This window comes from Petaurus breviceps, unplaced genomic scaffold (genome assembly GCF_028583685.1).
Source record: "Petaurus breviceps papuanus isolate PSGF00001 unplaced genomic scaffold, PetGlider_PUasm1.0 216, whole genome shotgun sequence".
Taxonomy (NCBI): domain Eukaryota; kingdom Metazoa; phylum Chordata; class Mammalia; order Diprotodontia; family Petauridae; genus Petaurus; species Petaurus breviceps.
Window position 1 is genome coordinate 8,181,480 of NW_027185867.1, and position 18,322 is coordinate 8,199,801.

Sequence of the window (18,322 nt, forward strand, 5' to 3'; positions counted from 1 at the left end):
TCAAGCCCAGAGAAATGAAGTAACTTCTGTAAGGTTGGCCTTGCGAAAAACCTCTGTAAGAGGTTTTAGTGTGGAGTCAGCAGATGGGGACATGAGTCAGCCAATCACCACCTGTATAAGAGGTGCACTTTGGGGTTGATGTCTTGATCATCTCAAATTTGGGAATTGTGCAAAGGGCAGAAGTTCAGGGTGCTGACAGAAGTTGTAACAGAGAATTAATATTCTTTCATTTAACAAGCATTTTTCAGTGCCTGTTACATGCCTGGTACTCAGTTAAGTGGGTGGATAAAAGTGGTCGTAAGAAGGTATGATCAGGAGAATGATTCCTAAAGTTCTATAAGAACTTCCTAACCAAAATTATCCTACAAATTATACTATGTTTAAGGAAGCAAGATCAAATTGAGGAGTTTCCCTAAACAAACCAGTAAGAAAGTGAAAAGAAGTTTCCTTCAATGAAGTCACCCAGAAAATGGAAGAAGAAGATAAAAATAGATAAGAAACCAGAATCCATCAATTTGTTTTTTAGAGGAAACATATATGAAACAAAGAAATTAACATAAAGGGAGAAAGGAAGTGATAATAAAAGGAATAAGCATTTATTAAGTACCTACTATATTTGGGTACTGTGCTAAATGCTTTACAAATATTATTTGATCCTCACAACAATCCTGGAATGTGGGTGCTATTAATATACGAGTTTACAGTTGAGGAAACTGAGGAAAATAGTAATTGAGTGACTTTCCCAGGATCACAAGCTAGTAAGTGTCCAAAACTGGATTTGATGAAGGCCCAGAGTTTTGTCAACTGTACCACCTAGCTGTCTGGAGATAACAAAATGTATTATGCTTCAGTTGAACTAAAAAACACAGGGTTAGCAATTTCAGAAAAGGCCACAGTAAAAAGAGATGTGACTAGAAAAAGAGACAAAAAGAAGACACCTTAGACAGCAAAGCAACATCAATAACACACACACACACACACACACACACCCTGAATGATGTAGCATCAAAATACTTAAAGGAATAGTTAATTGAATTGCTGGGAGAAATAGGCAGAAAAATTATAAGGGGTAATTTCAATATACTCTCTTCAGATCTAGACAAATTAAAAAAAAAAGATAAACAAGATAAAAGTTAAAGCCCTAAATAGAATTTTAGAAAAGCTAAATATGGTAGATTTTAGTGACTACTGAAACAAAAAAAAGTGTGTATGTGTATATTTACTATATATGTACATATACATATATATATATACATATATTTCTTACCTATGCATACACTTTTACAAAATTCTATACTAAAAAGTAGCAATTATCAAAACTATTTGGTATTGGTTCAAAAACAAGAAGTCAATTAGTAGAAAAATAGGTACACAACACACAGAAGCAAATGAACATAGCAGCATAGTGGTTGATAAGCCTAATTAGTGCAAATACTGGATTAAGAACTTACTCTCTGATAAAGCCAACTAAACAAATAACTTCTGGAAAAACTGGAAAGTGATATGACGGAAAGTACATTTAGACTCATATCTTACATCATATGCCATATCCAGTCTTATCTTCTCTATAGGTCTTATCCATGAAAACTGACATCATAAACAAATTAAAGGAGAAAGGAAGGAAATACTCTTTGCAACTATGGATAAGAGAGGAGTTTATTAACAGACAAAAGATAGAGAAAGCAGCAAAGAGGATAAAATGGGAATTATTTTATCACATAAAATTAAAAAAGTTTTTCACAAAAAAATACCCAATAGAATTAAAATGTTAAAGGCATAAGTTAACCAGGAGCAAAATCTTTGCCAGTAATTCCTCTCATAAAGATCTGATATCCAAGATATGTGATGAATTGATTAAAATCTATAAAAGTAAAAGCCATTTTTCAGTTGATAAATGGTCAAATTATGTGAACTATCAGTTCTCAAAGGAAGAAATACAAACTATCAACAGTCATATTAAAAGATGCTCCAAATTACTAATAATCAAAGAAATGCAAAAACACAGTCCCAGACCTCAAGGGGTTCACCTTCTAATGATGAAAATGGCATGCAGATAACTATATACATATAAGATATATATATATAGTAGATGGGAGGTAATTCCAGAGGGGAAGCACTAATAGCAGTGGTGGTAGGGACTGGGAAAAACCTCCTGCAGAAGATGGGATTTGAGGTCAGTCTTAAAGAAAACCAGAGAGGACAGAAGGTTGAAATAGGGAGTGAGAATAGTCCAGGTGGCAAGCAAAGGCTATTATATTTGATCCTGGAGGTAATAGTAAACCCCCCTCAGTGAGGAGCATGGTGACATGGTCAGACCTATTCTTTAAGAAGGACATTTTGGCAATGAAGTGAAAGATGAATTAGAGTGGGGAGAGACAGGGCAGGAAGACCACCCTGCAGGCTATCAAAAGTCCAGGTATGTGGACTCAGGACCTTCATTGGTGGTGGTTATGTGATTGGAGGTAAGGAAACAAATACAAGAGATGCTGTCAAGGCAGAAATGACCAAATTTAGCAACAGATTCAATATATGGAGTGAATTTGAGTGGAATGTTGGAGAGAATACAGAGACTGAAAGCCTCAGTAATTGGGAAGATGGTGGTGGCTTTGATAATAATAGGAAAGTTTGGAAGAGGGGAAGGGAAAGCTAGTGAATTCTGTTTTGGTCACATTATGTTTGAGATGTCTAAGGGGCATCAAGTTTGAGATCGCCAAGAAGCAGTTAGGTATGTGAGTTCAGGAGAGAAGTTAGGGTTGGATTCCTCTATCTGCCACCACCACCTCCTTCTGAGATTGCCTCCCATTTACACGGTATGTGTCTCATGTGTACATAGCCATCTATATGCTGTCCCCATCATTAAAATGTGAACTCCTTGAGGCCTGGGAATGTGTTTCTGTCTTTCTATCACCAGAGCTTAGCCCAATGCCTGGCATTTGAATAAAGATCGTAGTTGAACCCATGGGGACTGATGAGATCATCAAGTCGGCACACAAAGAGAATAGAAGTGGGGCCAGGAGAGCCTTGTATCTTGTTCTTTTGCTTCTGATGCTTTCGTTGTTGTTCAGTTGTGCCTGACTCCTCATGACCTCATGGACCCTAGCTAGCATGCCAAGTCCTTCTTGGAGGAAGGCTATCCTCCTCTATCTCCACTATCTGATTTTTTTCACTCTGCATCATTTCATACAAGTCTTCACAATTCACCAAAAGTTTCATTCTTTTCATTGCTTCCATTGTAGTAACACACACCATTTGATTCATATGACATAATTTTTTTCAGTCATTCCCCAAACATTGTGATCTAATGTTCTTTGTACTACACAAGATGTGAAAATGCTTTGGAGTTATTACTACAGAGGGAGTTATGAGGATATTCAAACAGACAGAAGGAGAGGTTTGGAGGCACCAATCACTAGGGCAATCATTTGATGGTGGTAAGATGTGTGAAGAAGATAGAATTCCTATAAATGGTTTTAAGATTCCTTGGGGATCCCACAGCACAAACTCCTACCAGTCAGGAATGTTTATTTTCTTCTGTAATGATCTTGAAGTACCTAGGGCAATTCTATTCACTCTAGATAATTAAGAAATGAAGACTTTTGACAGTTCTAGGATTTAATAGATTTTATCCCAGGGCACTTCATCCATATCCCTTAGTGACTTGAGATGGCCAACCAGTTTCCTACAGCTAAACCTGCTTTTTTTTCTTCTATGTAGCTCCCCATACTAGGCTATCTATCTCCTCCCTCCCTATACCCCTGCCCATGGGAGCTAGGCTTCCTGCCAAAGCAGGAAAGCTGACTGAACATAATATCCTCATTCCTGCCAGGAATAGAAGGAATGCTATTCCTCACCACTTTCTCCTCATCCTTCCCACCCCCTTCTTTGTCCTGTCCCATGCAGTACAGGTTTATGCCTGAGAAAATAATTAGAAGCTTCTTAAGCAGGATCATTTCCTTCTGACCTACTTTTGAAAAGTTATAGCTGAGCATGTTGCTAAGAAAGAGAGAATTAGCTCCACATTCCCTAGGTTGGCCATCATTCCTGGATGCTGACGGCTACTCACTCACTCACTCACTCATCAGCCAATTGCCACACCTGACAGGCAGTATCCCTAATTATTTCCTACATTGACACACAGGTTGACTAACTTCACTGGACTTCTCAGATAGAGCTAGAACTTGTTTGCTAGGATAATATACATCTCCACACCTCCTCTCCCTCTCCCACCCCCTGTGCTGTCTTGTTTTTCTAAATTGGTGCAGGGTCGTCTCACCATGGCCTTTCTGTTTTCTTCTGAGAGGACAGTCCTAAGATCCTTCTTGCTAAAGATCCCTCTAACATCTGAGCAAATCCAGAAGACAGTGGTTCTTCCTTCTTAGCAACTTTCTCATCTAAATCTCTTATCCTCCTTCAAAAAAAATATTTTCAGAACTACCCAACCACCCTTCATATCCTGGGGAAGCAAGTTGATAATTTGACATCAACATCATATTAAGCTCCAGAATTAACTGAAAACAGAGATATAGATGTAGATGTAGATCTAGATAGATAGAAGAAATAGAACAATGAATTTGAAGTTAGAAGACCTGAGTTTGAATCCCATCTCTTTTACTGATTCCCTGTGTGACTCTGGGTACACTGGGACTCTATTTCCCCATCTGTAATAGGAATGAATCTGACTAGATGATTTTTGAAGGTCTTTAAATCCTTTAGTTCACCAGGATCAGTCTGTTTCTCTAATATCCTACATGACTATAAGATACAAGCCTAAGGCATGTCCTAACTGGTTTCCTGAACAATCTCTCTTATCAGAGCTCAATTCAATTGGGTTCACTAGGATAAAGGGTTTGGGATAAAACTAGTCTACCTGCTTGGTAGCATTGACCAATTCCATTGAATTAATTATGCACAGAAAATAAGGCTTCAGCAGCTTTCATACAGGGAGTTCAATTCAAGGAAATAACTTTTAAGGGCACACAGTACACAATACTCAGTACTAAGGAAGAAACAAAGTTTAATGGACACATTCCCTGTTTTCATTCAGTTTATGTTGGGTAGCGTACTTGGTAAAGTGTTGGACTTCACAAAATGTGATAATCAGTTGAAGAAACTGGATATCAGTTAATAAATGGTCAAAGGATATGAATAGGAAATTTTCAAAGAAATTGAAGCTATCACTAGTCATATTTTAAAAAATTATCCAAATCACTAATGATTAGGAAAATACAAATTAAAACAACTCTGGGATTCTACTTCACACCTGTCAGATTGGCAAAACTGACAAAAAAAAATAAAAATGAGGAATGTTGGATAGGTCACAGGAGAACAGGTATAATTAATTGGTTACAGACATTTTAGAAAGCATTTTGGAACTATACCCTCAAGATTACTAAACTATAAATACCCTTTTACCCAGTTATACCATACCACTACTAGGCACATATACAAAGAGAGGAAAGAGAGAAAAAGGGCCCATAGGAACAAACAATATTAATATAAGCTCTTTTCATAGTGGCAAAAAACTGGAAATGAAGGGAGTACCTATTAATTGGGGAATGGCTAAACAAATTATAGTGTATGGATGTAATGGAAAAATGATTGTGCTGTAAAAAATGATGAAGGAGATGGTTTTAGAGAAACCTAGGAAGATTTCTACGAACTGATACAGAGTAAGATGAGTAGAACCAGGAGACTAATTTTAACATTTTAATGACAAACAACTTCGAAAGACTTCATAACTCTGATCAGTGCAATAACAACCACAATTCCAGAGGACCTATAATGAAGTGTGCTACGTACTACTTCATATACATATGGACTCAAGATACAGAATGAGACAGGTATTTTTCAGACATGGCCAATGCAAAAATTTATTTTCTTTGATTATGTATATTTATTTTAAGAATTTTGTTTTCTCTCTTTTTCCCCTATCAGGGAAGGTGAAAGGAAAAAAATTTCTTATTGAAAAAAATATGTTTGAAAAAGAAGCAGGATGTTTAGCACAGAAAGCAAAGACTCAGGATAATTTGATAGCTTTCTGCTAGCATTTGTAGGACTGTAGTATGGAAGAGGACTTATTCATGTAAGTATATTTAGTCTACTTGTCTCCAAATAACAGAATTAGGAGCAAAGGATAGATTTAAGTGATAAAGAAGCAAATTCAGATTTTTGTGAGGAAAAGCTAATAATTAGAGGTGTCTAAAAGAGGAGGAGCTGTTTTCAGAGGTGAATTTCCTTCCTCTTGGAGGTACTCAAGAAACACTTTGATGACCACTTGTCAGGTATGTTGTAGAAAGGATTCTTTTTTTTTTTTTGCTTTTTTGGAGGGCAATTGGGGTTAAGTAACTTGCCCAAGGTTACACAGCTAGTTTTTTTGTCTGGGTGTTAAGTGTCTGAAGCCGGAACTGAACTCAGGTCCTCCTGAGTCCAGGGATGGTGCTTTACTTACTGTGCCACCTAGCCACCCAGTAGAAAGGATTCAAGTATGAGTTGCACTAATAATAATAATAACAAACATTCTTATAGTGTTTACTATATGTCAAGAATTTCACAAATATTATTTCATTTGATCCTCCTAACAACCCTGGGAGCTTAAGTGATTTGTCAGGGTCACATAGCTAGTAAGTACCTAAGGCTGGATTTGAGCTCAGGACTTCATGACTCCAGGCCTGGTGTTCTATTCACTGTACCACCTTGCTGCCTCAAATTTAGATGGATTAAGTTCTGTTCTACCTTTAAGATTCTATGACTTGGAGTTAGAAAATGTAGATTCAATTCTCATCTCAGATACTTAGCTGTGGGGGCATAACTCTTAGAGTCTCAGTTTCCTCATCAGTAAAATGGAGATAGTAATTCTTTTCCTATTTTCCTTACAGGTTTTTTGTAAGGAAAGTGCTAGGCAAACCTTAAACATAAATGAGATTTATTATTATTTCAGTCAAGTAAGGGGATATGACACCAAGACAAATAACAATACACAATAATATATGTGGATAAGGGAAATTCAAATAAAGTGCTGTGATGCCTGAGGAGGACAGCAGTCATTAATGAATGAATGAAGTAATGAAGATGACTTAGGGAAAATATAAAGTGGAATATCCAGAATCAAGTGTGCAGTAGAGACCCTCTTGCAACCCAGGGGCATAATGGGGATTAACTAGTAAATGACTCAGTAGGCTGGCTAGCCTAGTAGGCAGCAGTCATGGAATGGGGTCAATACTTTTTACACAAAAGGTTAAGGTCAACCAAGGGTCTATGAGATCTAGCCGAAAGCAGCAGGTTATGGACCTAGGCTCTTAGACCCTCATCTTGGCACTGACTAGCTTAGCTCACTTAGTTTGGGCTGCACCAGTCACACCCTTGGCACAACTCTTTCCTTGTCTGGGCAAGTTTGGGCAGCAGATACATCTTCTCCATGAGCCAGCTTCCTCTTCCTGAGCAGCCTCCTGTTGGTATGGGAGGGACTGGGCAGAAGAGGAGAATGAAGGGGAGAACAGGGTTCCATTGCAGACACGCAGAGCTACTTGGTAACTGTAGGCTAAGGCAGTCTGGAAGCACCTGTGCTTAAGCCAATTATCCGTGTAGAAATGCCCTTGAGCATACTTGGGATCAAACTGATGCCAAAATGCTATCTGTACACCCCTGCACCCATGCAACTGAGCAGCTGTAAGAGAGTTTACAAACACATACAGGGCTAGTGAAATGGACAGTCTCTAAGTGTGAGAACCAAAATACCCATCTACACAATTACATATGCAGCTTAAAGATAGTCCACTTGTGGGAACTTGTGAAATGAATGTATTTATAGATGAGATATTAATTTGTCTCCCAAGTGGCCCTCCTCCTATTCTAAGTGAAACAGAAAAAAAAAATCCATAGAGGAGAAAAAAAAAGGTCTTTCACAATAGAAAAAGGGGATAAGGATCTGGTCGCCTTGTTGAAGGTCACTTCGTATCATCCTGACTCCACCCTCATTCTGTCTTTATTCAGCAATACTGGGCCACTTCAACATTCAATGACAAATAAGTGTTTATGATGTTACAAGCAATGTGTCAGTTGGTGAGGGAAATGATGACTGGCAGCCTCCTTGCCTTTGAGGAATTTATGATGGATTATTTAATTCAATTCAGATAACATTTACTAAGTGCCTACTCTGAATGAGGCAGCCTAGGTGTTTGGGATAGAAAAGATGAAGCAAGACACAAACTCCATCCTCCAAATAGTTTTCAGTCTGGTAATACTTAGAGATAACATTCCATTGTTCTCTTCCTTCAGATAAGTAATACCTAATATACCCTTCCTCCTCCATTGCCTCCAGTCTTCCTAGAAAATGAGAATATAGGGAAATTCCCTTAGCATCACCATATCTCTTGATATGACTCCCATAACTCCCCTTCTACTATACCAGTTTCCCCATCATAAACTTACTGTTGGGCAACTGTATAATGGTAGTTTACTTAGGTGACACAGGCAGAGGCTGAGGAAGTACTTGGTGGCTACCTTATGTGATGCATGAAGTGCTAATGTAACAGCCCACACTAGCTCATGTGCTACCCTCCATTGAAAGAAAGGGTGTTGGGACAGCTAGGTGGCACAGTGAATAGAGCACCAGCCCTGGAGTCAGGAGGATCTGAGTTCAAATCTGACCGTAGCCACTTAACACTTACTAGCTGTGTGACCTTGGGCAAGTCACTTAAACCCAAATACCCTGCTTTCCCCCCTCTAAAAAAAAAGAAAGGATGTCACTTTATTATTTAACTCATGAGTGAGTGTTATATATAATTTGTCTCCCCAAGTGGCAAGGCCCCCAAGGTCCTTCTGATACAGGGTCAAATGGTCCCTTCCAGTATGGCGGCACAAAGCTCCTACCCCAAAGAAAATGAACAGCATCAAACAGCCCAGCTAGAAAGGAGCCTTGCTGACCAAGCTTTGGATTCTAGGGCTCTGAATTCTCATCTAGTTGTTCAGTCATTTTTCACCTGTGTCTGACTTCTTGTGATCCCATCTGGGGCTTTCTTGGTGATGTTGATACAAAAAATAGCCCATTCCTACAGCTAGGAGGCTTCTTGGCTCAGTCTCAAACCGCTATGTTTATATGACACAGCAATCAACTTTCTTTTGTCATGGAGTTTATTTAACATTGAAGAAAATGACAAAGAAACAGACTAAGGACTCCTGCTCTGGGCCTCTGGCCAATCATACATATCACAGCCCCTTGTGCACTAGGTAATAGAAAGGAGAGAAGGGAATATGCTTTCCAGGGTCCTAGACTGGAAGAAACAGTGAAAGCAAGGAAGAAACCAGGGGATGTGCCAGCGGTTGAATTGATCTGCTGGCCGCCACCTTACCTGCTGAGGTTTTCTTGGAAGCTATTTTTGGGCCTGTTTCAGACTTCCCTCTCTAAATTATGTCTTCCACTTGGTTGCTCTGGCTCCCTGTTCAACCTCTGCTAGACTGTGTGGATCACAGGGCAGACCACTGAGGGAGCAGTAGAGTAGTGGTCAGTGGTCACCACCTACATAGGTCTCCTGGAAGTTCTCCATTTCAAGGGCATAAATGACAAAAGCTGGCAAAACCCTTTTCAGCACTGTGTAGAACAGAATGGCTGACAGGAAATATTTCCTAAAGACAGGAAGAATAGTGGATTCTAAAGCCCTGCATTCCCATTCTCCCATTGTCACACCAATCTGTTTCCTCTTCTCAGAAACTTCCAAGGGGAAGCAGGACACAGGGAAAGAGGAACCTACATTATCCCTCTTACCATTCTGACCCTTCAAACACCATTATCCTCCTCAGGCTCAAGGGGAAAATAATAATTACAGTTTTGGTGAAAGGACTTTATATTTTCATTAAAATCCACCAGAGACAGTTCTTAATGTACAAGCATTCCTTTGGAGAGCTATTCTGGCCTCTGTTAATCAGAAATATCCCCAATTTGGGCAAATTTAAACTCACATTTTATAGTAATTATTAAAAGATGAAAAACATTGCAGCAGCTAAAGAACAAAGGTACACAATTTTCACAAGTAGTTTTGAATGAGGCTAACAACGGTAATGTGGACACACCTTTTAGGGAAGATCTAACCTGTCAAAAACAAGAATTCTCTCTTTAGATCTATTCAAAGATTCTGACTTCTTAGGGAACTAAACAGACTGAAATTCTAAGATTAGATAATGAGCAATTCAATGAAGTCTAGGGAGACTAAGGACACTGTTAAAAAAAAAGTCCCAACTAATTCTTAAGTTTTGCAACACAGGAGAGTCCTTCATGCTGTATATGGCTCTTCTCCCCTCCCCCATCCCCCTATCCCATGGTTTTTGAAGAAAAATATTTTGCTTCTTTACATTGTATATAACAACCTGCAAGATACATTGTACTGGTTGACTCCATATCAAAACTAGGACTTTTGCATTTTACTTTAATATGGAGTCAGAGGACCCGAGTTCAAATTCTGCCTCTAATGTTTACTAACTATGTGACTAAAAGCAAATCACTGGACCTCGGTTTTCTCATTTGTTTTAAAAAAAAAAGGGTGGGGGGAGAATTTGAATATATATTCTCTGAGTTTCCTTCCCTGTCTAGATTTATAATACTATGAAAAGTCTGAAGTCAATAAGCATCGATATAAACATCCCCTTTTAGGTCAGAATGCCACAGAATAATTGTAATACATACTAGACACCATCTGTCACATGCCTAGCTTCCTTCAGCCTCATGAATTAGTGACCATGGAGAAGGAATGGGCCAGGCAGGGAGAAATCATAGGATCATTTTATTAAAAGCAAGTGCAGTCATGGTTTTTAAACAGGCAGGCTATTTCACATGCTAATATTATGCCCAGATGACACACTTCTTTTAGAAGGACCTACTGTTATACTGATGTACTGACAACACCCCTTCCATCCTATTCCTGAGAAATTGAGCCTCCGAATCTAGCAGAGGCAGGCTCACAGAGAACCTGGCAGAGTCCCAGCCTGGTCCTTAATGAGATAAGAAGGGCTTGAGGGATTAGGGAGAGGTCAGTGAGTAACAGGGTGCTTTTTGCTACTTTTTACTCTATGATATCCACCCATGTGAAGGCCATACAGGAATTTTACAAGAAGGGACCCTGTAAAAAACATAATGGTGTGTGTGTGTGTGTGTGTGTGTGTGTGTGTGTGTGTGTGTGTATGTTGAGAGACAGGAAAACTTTTAGCTGAGACATTAGCACCCATAAAAAGGGCACTGCCCCACTTTCCAGTGCCCTAAGTTATTGCCTTGGCCTATAAAATACCTTATATAGCACTTTTTACTTTTCAAAGTACTTTCACACATACATGAACTCATTTGATTTTACAAAACTAAGAGGTAGGAAAGGCAGGTATTATAAAGTTCCTACTTTACAGATGAGGAAATGGAGGACCAAAGAGTTTAAATGTCTTGCTAAAGATCACATACAGCCAGTAAATAATAATTCACATCTATATAGAAGTTTATGGGGGCAGCTATGCGGTACTATAGTGCATAGAGCTCTGGGCCTTTAGTCAAGAAGTTGTTTTTCAGTTGTGTCTGACTATTTGTGACCCCATTTGGGATTTCCTTGGCAAAGATACTGGAGTGATTTGCCATTTCCTTCTCCAGCTCATTTTACATTTGAGGAAACTGAGGTAAACATCATGAAGTGATTTGTCCAGGGTCACATAGCTAGTATGTGTCTATGCTCAAATTTGAACTCAGGCCCTCCAGAGGGCAGCTAGATGGCACAGTGGGTAGAGAGCACTGCCTCTTGAGTCAGGAAGACTCATCTTCCTGAATTCAAATCTGGCCTCAGGCATTTACTCCAGGTCCAACGCTATCCACTGAGCCACTTAGCTGCTTCCTAGGTAAACAGGTTAAGTGACTTGCTCAAAGTAAGCATCTGAGGTTGGATTTGAACACAGGTCTTCCTGACTCTATGTATTATGGCGCCACCTAGCTGCCTAGCAGCTAGTAAGTAGTAAAGTCAAAATACTATCCCAGCTTTTCTTGGGTTTTCTTAGCTTTTCTATGTTCTTTCCACTCCACTGAATTGTTTCATTAGACAGAAGTGAGGGAGCCATCTAGAAGTTCTACTTCAATAATTGGCGTAGTGGATAGAGCATTGAAAGAAACTAGCCTCAGATACTTACTAGCTGTGTGACCCTGGATAAATCATTTAACTACTCTGCCTCAGTTTCTTTGTCTGTGAAATGGGGATAATAATATTACCTACCCCATAGATCAAGTGAAGTCACATATGTATGGCACTTTGTAAACCTTAACGTACTGTATAAATGCTACACATTATTATTATTAGCAATATAATGATCTCTAACATATTACTCATTTGGAGGCTACTATAATTGAAATTCCTTCCAAACTAAAGAGTCAGAATACCCACAGAGTATTGGCAAGCCATAGCACCTGTCCTTAGCAGCTGGGCTCTAGCGATGGCGCCTAGGAAGAATAAAGTATCAACAGTCAGCAGCTGAACAATTGTTGAATCGAGAAGCCCATCAGTTGTGTGTGACAGGTCCTATTTTTACCCTGGCCAGTTGCTGTTGGCAAGACAGAGGTGAGAGGAGACAAGCTGGGGAGCTATGCTGTTCAGGGAAGCTCAAAGTCACTACCCTGTATGTATTCTTTGATCCAAAGATACCATTACTAGGCATAAGCCCCAAGAAGGTCAAAGGCACCGCAAGGGAAAGGTTCTTTACATGCAAAAGTACTTAGAGCAGCACATTCTATAGTAGCAAAAAACTGTAAATGGTGTGGGTGTTCATTAATTGGGGCAAATGAACAAATTATGGTATGTAAAAGTAATGCAATATCTCATCATAAAAGATATGAAGAATTCCAGGAAATTAAGGAAGAGTTATACGATGCAGAATAAAATAAGCAGAGCTGGGAGAACAATTTATATGATGGTCAAAATAATGTGGACTTTGAAAGACATCAGAACTCTGATCAATGAAGTGACTGATCAACCATGGCTTCAGGAGACTGCTGGTGAAACACGCCCCCCACCTCTCAGCAGAGGGTAGTGGACTAGAGGTAACAATGAGGTGTTCATCTTCAGACATGGTCCATGTTTTGATTTGTTTTGTTTAAGTACTCTTATTTGTTATAAGGGAGGGCTCTTTGTGAGGGAAGAGGGAGCAGCAGTCAATGGAAAGTGACAGTTATAGTTTAAAAAAAGAAAAGAAAATCAATAAAACATACTTTTTTTTTTAAAGAAAAGACATTAGTAAGGGTGGGAGTCTCAATCTGCTTTTGGAATGCAATATGATGGCTCTTACACTTGGTTCATAAACACAGAGCTCAAATCAGAGATATAATCAGTTAAAGGTTTTTAAAGCTAGAGCCAGAATAGATAACTCTAGCTGCTTCTCCCACCATCCTTTTCCAAGACAGACTTTAATTCCTGCCAGGAGGGGAAGTAGGAAATTGAGAGGACACTATGCTCTCCTCAGAGAGAGAGGGACTACTAGGCTAGAATTATATCTTTGTGCTCCCTTAGATATTGTTAGTCTTCTTGTATAGTTGTTTCAGTTGTGTCCAACTCTTCGTGACCCCATTTAGGGTTTTCTTGGTAAAGATCCTGGAACATTTTGCCATTTCCTTCTCTAGCTCATTCTATAGATGAGTAAACTGAGGCAGAGTTAAATGACTTGCCCAGGGTCACACAGCTAGGAAGTATCTGAATTCAGATTTGAACTCAGGAAGATGGGTCTTTGTGACTTCAGGTCTGGCACTGTGCCACCTAGCTGCCTATATTTTTAGTTTAGGGTATATTATCCAATTCAATCTATCTTATTATTGCTGTCAATCATTATTGGAGGGGAAGGAGGATGCCAAGCTTTATATTCAAGGTTTGACTCCCTTTCCACTGAATACCAGTTTAATAAAGAACACACATGGTGAATAGCAAAGGAACCCATTTGTCCAAACTGAAGCAGAACAGAAATTGGAGAATGTATAAATAGGAGAATATATAAAAAATAATATGGAGTAAAGCAGCTCTGCTATTGGGAGTGAGGTAATGCAACTCAATCAGGAGAGAGAGAGTTCTGGATCTTACCCAGGGAAACTCTCTGCAGCCTCTAATGTAGCCAGCTGTTGACAGGGACGTGAAGAAGACTACCAGCTCTTCTCATGTTGACTTCTCCAAGTCTTTTCCTTTAGCAACCCAAAGTGGGGTTGACCTCTTCCATCTTCCCTTTAGAAACTGAAGCAACTTGAAACTTAAAGATCTGAAGACCTAAGAAGATGGAAAAGGGTGAAGCTCACCAACTCCAACCCCTCCCGCCACCCCCCCCCCCCCAGGGCAGGACATTCATCTCTACCAATGAGGAAAGAGTTCCATACCAATGGATTTGGGGACTGGGGTTATATAATAATTTTTTGAGGGGGGAAGGCAAAGCAATGGGGTTAAGCGACTTGCCCAAGGTCACACATCTAGTAAGTGTGTCAAGTGTCTGGGGCTGGATTTGAACCCAGGTCCTCCAGATTCCAGAGCTGGTGTTCTATTCACTGTGCCATCTAGCTGCTCCATATATAATAATTTTTTAAAGAGAAAAAAGATCAGCAGATAGTGTTCCACACCATGGACCCCTGCCCTCCCCCCTCCCACTTCTGCAAAGGAGAAGGGGGAGTTGTTTTCTCACATCTCTTTTTAGGTCAAGTTTTATCTTTGAAATTTGCAACATTCTTTCTATAGACATTGTCGTAGTCATTGTGTGCATTGCTTTCTTGGTTCTGCTTACTTTACTCTGCATCATTTCATGTAGATCTTTCCATACTTCTCTGTATTAATCACATTCATCATTTTCTTACAGCACAGTTATGTTCCATTACATTCATGCACCTCAATTTGGATAGGCATCTACATTGTTTCCAATTCTTTGCTATAGCAGAAAGTGTTGCTATAAATATTTTAGTCTACATGGAACTTTTCTATTTATCAATGACATCCTTGGGATATATGCCTAGTAATAGAATCTCTGTGTTAAATAAAGGGTATGGAAATTGTAGCCTCTTTATTTGCAAAATTCCACATTGCTTTCCAAAACAGTTGTACTAATTTATTGTTCTATCAACAATGCATTAATGTGCCCATCTTGCTATACACCCTCCAACATTAAATATCCCCATCTTTTATCTTCTTTGTCAATTTATCTCGGTGTGAAATGAAACCTCAGAGTTGTTTTTATTTGTATTTCTCTAATCATTGGTGATTTGGAGCAATTTTCATCTCATTGTTAATAGCTTGTAACTTTTTTGAAGGCTATTTGCTCATTGGATGATGACTTTTGGTCTTATGTATTTCTGTCAGTTGTCAATATATGTAAGATACCAAATCCGTTTGGGAGAAATTTGATACAAAGATTTGTTCCCAGTTTATCTCTTCCCTTCTTATCCTAGAGGTACTAATTTTATTTGTGCAAAAGCTTTTCAATTCTATATAATAAAATTATGCATTTTGTCTTTTGTAATTGTTTTTATCTTTGTCTGGTTAAGAATTCATCTGCTAATAGTGGTAATAGGTATATGGTCTGCTTCTCTTCTAATTTTTTTAATGGCGTGATCTTTAATAATTGGGTTGTGTATCCATTTTTAATTTATTGTGGAATGATGATGTAAGATATTGTCCAAAGATTAATTTCTTTCAGCCATTGCTCATCTACTTAGCAATTCCTAAGTAATTTATATTTTAGGGTTCACTGGGTTGAGTTACGTTATTTCTAAGTTTCCCTTTTCTAGCATAAAAATTTTCTAATTTTTAGCCAAGACCAAATGCTTTTGGTGATTGCTAATTTATAATATAGTTGAGGGCTGAGAGTGTGATTCCCACTTCATTCCTGAAGACAAGTAGCAGAAAGGGTACCCCTGTGTTCTCCCACCTCCTGTCCATCACTGTTGCCATTTCCGAGAGCGAACTTCATGAGGACTCCACAAAAAGAGAAAAGGACTTCAGCCATGAGTCAAGATATATGCCTTCCACATTTCTACACATATACCTCACTACCATTGTATTTTAAGTTTGAACCTACTCTCCCCAGAGATTCCCTGGAGGAGAGTGCACTTCCCAGAGTTAGGGGAGATGTTTTGTACCAGATGTTCATAACATACACTTTCAATAAATTCTTTTCATAACACATGTATGCTATTATGTATGTTTATAACATGTTATCAGCGTGCATGTATATGTGCTCATAACATTCATTATCAAAGATATGTATGTTCATTATCATTATCAGTAAATACTTTTATTCATTATCAGTAAATAGTAAATACCCAAGTTCATGGAGCCACTAGTCGATTATAAATGCAAGACCTGGGATGACAGTGACAGATCTTACATATCTATTGTAGCTATGCTGACATCTTACACCCCTACCAGGCTGCAAGTGCCTTGAGGATAAGGACTATGTTTTATATAAATTGTTTATGTTCCTCAGTACCAACACAGTGCTTTGCAAACAATAAATGCTTAATAAATGTAAAATGTTTGATTCTAAATCACACTATATTATATTATGTTATGTTGTGTTATGTTATATTACATTATGTTACATTGTTATATTATATTTTATAATAATGTATATCATATCATGTTATATTATATGTACATACATATGATTTATTATAATATATAATATAATACAATGCATTGTAATGTAATATGATATCATATTATATCATTATATTATATTATGTTATGTTATATTATATTACATTATGTTGTTATGGGAATGGGAATCTGAGATCTTCCCTGCCCCTAGGCCCTTTGATAAGCTTAAGTGACTCTGAGAACCTTTGTTGATTTGAAAATACACTCTGCCCCCTAATAGGCTCAATGTGGTCACATTGAGCCTGTGGCAGGAGGATGTTTTTCAGGAATGCCAATACTTTGTTTCTTTGTGATTGGGCAATGGGTCAAGAGGGTTGTGACATTCTCTGAGCCAGGAGAAAGCTATATATATCCTGAAGTGAGGTTTTGTTTTGGGGGCTCACTTTGAGAAGAGTTGTGTGTTTTGATCAGATGAGAATCTGGGCAGCTGTTGAGCCCCCCAGCTTTGAAAACCCAGGTGTTGGTGTTTCCCTCTCTGGTAACTGACTAGGTATGGATGTAATGGTCAGAGAGTTGGAAGCCTGTCTGCTGATCTGTTTCTCAGTCTGCTTGTAACCTCTGCTTGTAACGTGTTTGCATTCTCTGAAGTTCGGGGTGCTGACTTTTTCTGCTCAACTAGGTAAATGATATATGTTTGATTGATTAAAGTAAGATTGTTTAACCCATTTTGAGTTGTTTTCCTTTAGAAAAGCAGCTCTAGGAACCTGTGATGGCAGCCACCCTGGGTATGCTACGGTGCTTGCTGCTACTTATGTTATGTTATGTTATGTTATGTTATGTTATGTTATGTTATGCTATGCCATGCTATGCTATGTTATATTTATTTCTGTGTGCATAATATCCTTCCCTGCTAGATGTTGAGTTCTTCAAGGTCAGGTACAGTACCATCCATGAAGAGACAGGGTGATATAATAGAATGTGCACCAGCACTAGAGTCAGGAAAGATCTGTTCCAATCCAGGCTTTTATATGTTCTATCTTTACAATATTGGGCACCTCTCCGAGCCTTAGTTTAATTTATTTTAAAAGCAGTGTTGTTGTGAAGAAAGCATTTTGTAAGCCTTGAAATGCTACATAAATGTGAGTTATTATTATTTTTGTAGCAAATATAGCTTTAGGGGCACAGACATAAAGGAGATTCTCTGAGGCATTCTATTTCTCACACATCGATGGCTAGCTACACCATTCAAAATAAGTCTTTCTATAGGGCACCTCAAAACAGCAACAGAGAGACAGAGACTTCCTGAGGTTACTGGTCCCTCTGTCCTTCAGAGTTCTTGGTTCTTCCCTTCAGGAAGCAGGCAAGCATGTGGGGACTAGTGGCACACTGCCATTGTCTAGACTTGGTCCCTGCATGTATGAGTTTCCTGCTTTGTTTGCTCTCCATGACCTCTAGGAGGCTTGAGTCATTTTCCAAATTCAGTTGCTGGAATCATTCCTGAGCTATTGATTTACAAGGTAATTTTTTCTTTGGTGTCTGGTTACTACCACCAAAAGCCTTATCTCTTGTCATGATGGCAAATGCTTTAGGAAACTGGAATCAGAGGACTTGAGTTTGAATCTCATCTCTGTTAATGTCCTGTATGCCCTTGTGAGCAAATAATTTCCCCACTCTGGGCCCCATTTCCTTATCTATATCTATATCTCTATCTATCTATCTATCTATCTATCTATCTATCTATCTATCTATCT

At 38.7% G+C, this 18,322-nt stretch overlaps 1 protein-coding gene and 1 long non-coding RNA gene across 8 annotated transcripts in view; one reads left to right on the forward strand and one right to left on the reverse strand.

Moving 5' to 3' along the window:
* The window catches only part of NINJ2 (ninjurin 2), a 147,919-nt gene that overhangs the window by 76,696 nt on the left and 52,901 nt on the right, over nucleotides 1-18,322 (forward strand). Inside the window, exon 1 of one of the 7 annotated variants that reach the window (XM_069094190.1) lies at nucleotides 12,609-13,051. The exons of 4 other annotated variants lie outside the window; for them this stretch is intronic. The gene's annotated coding sequence lies outside the window, so the exon portion shown is untranslated. Of the gene's footprint in view, nucleotides 1-12,608; nucleotides 13,052-16,967; nucleotides 17,251-18,322 lie in introns of those variants that run through there. 2 more of the 7 variants (XM_069094187.1, XM_069094189.1) reach the window with 2 other exon arrangements.
* LOC138165929 (uncharacterized) overlaps nucleotides 1-18,322 on the reverse strand; it is a 102,861-nt gene that overhangs the window by 48,038 nt on the left and 36,501 nt on the right. The window lies entirely within an intron of this gene.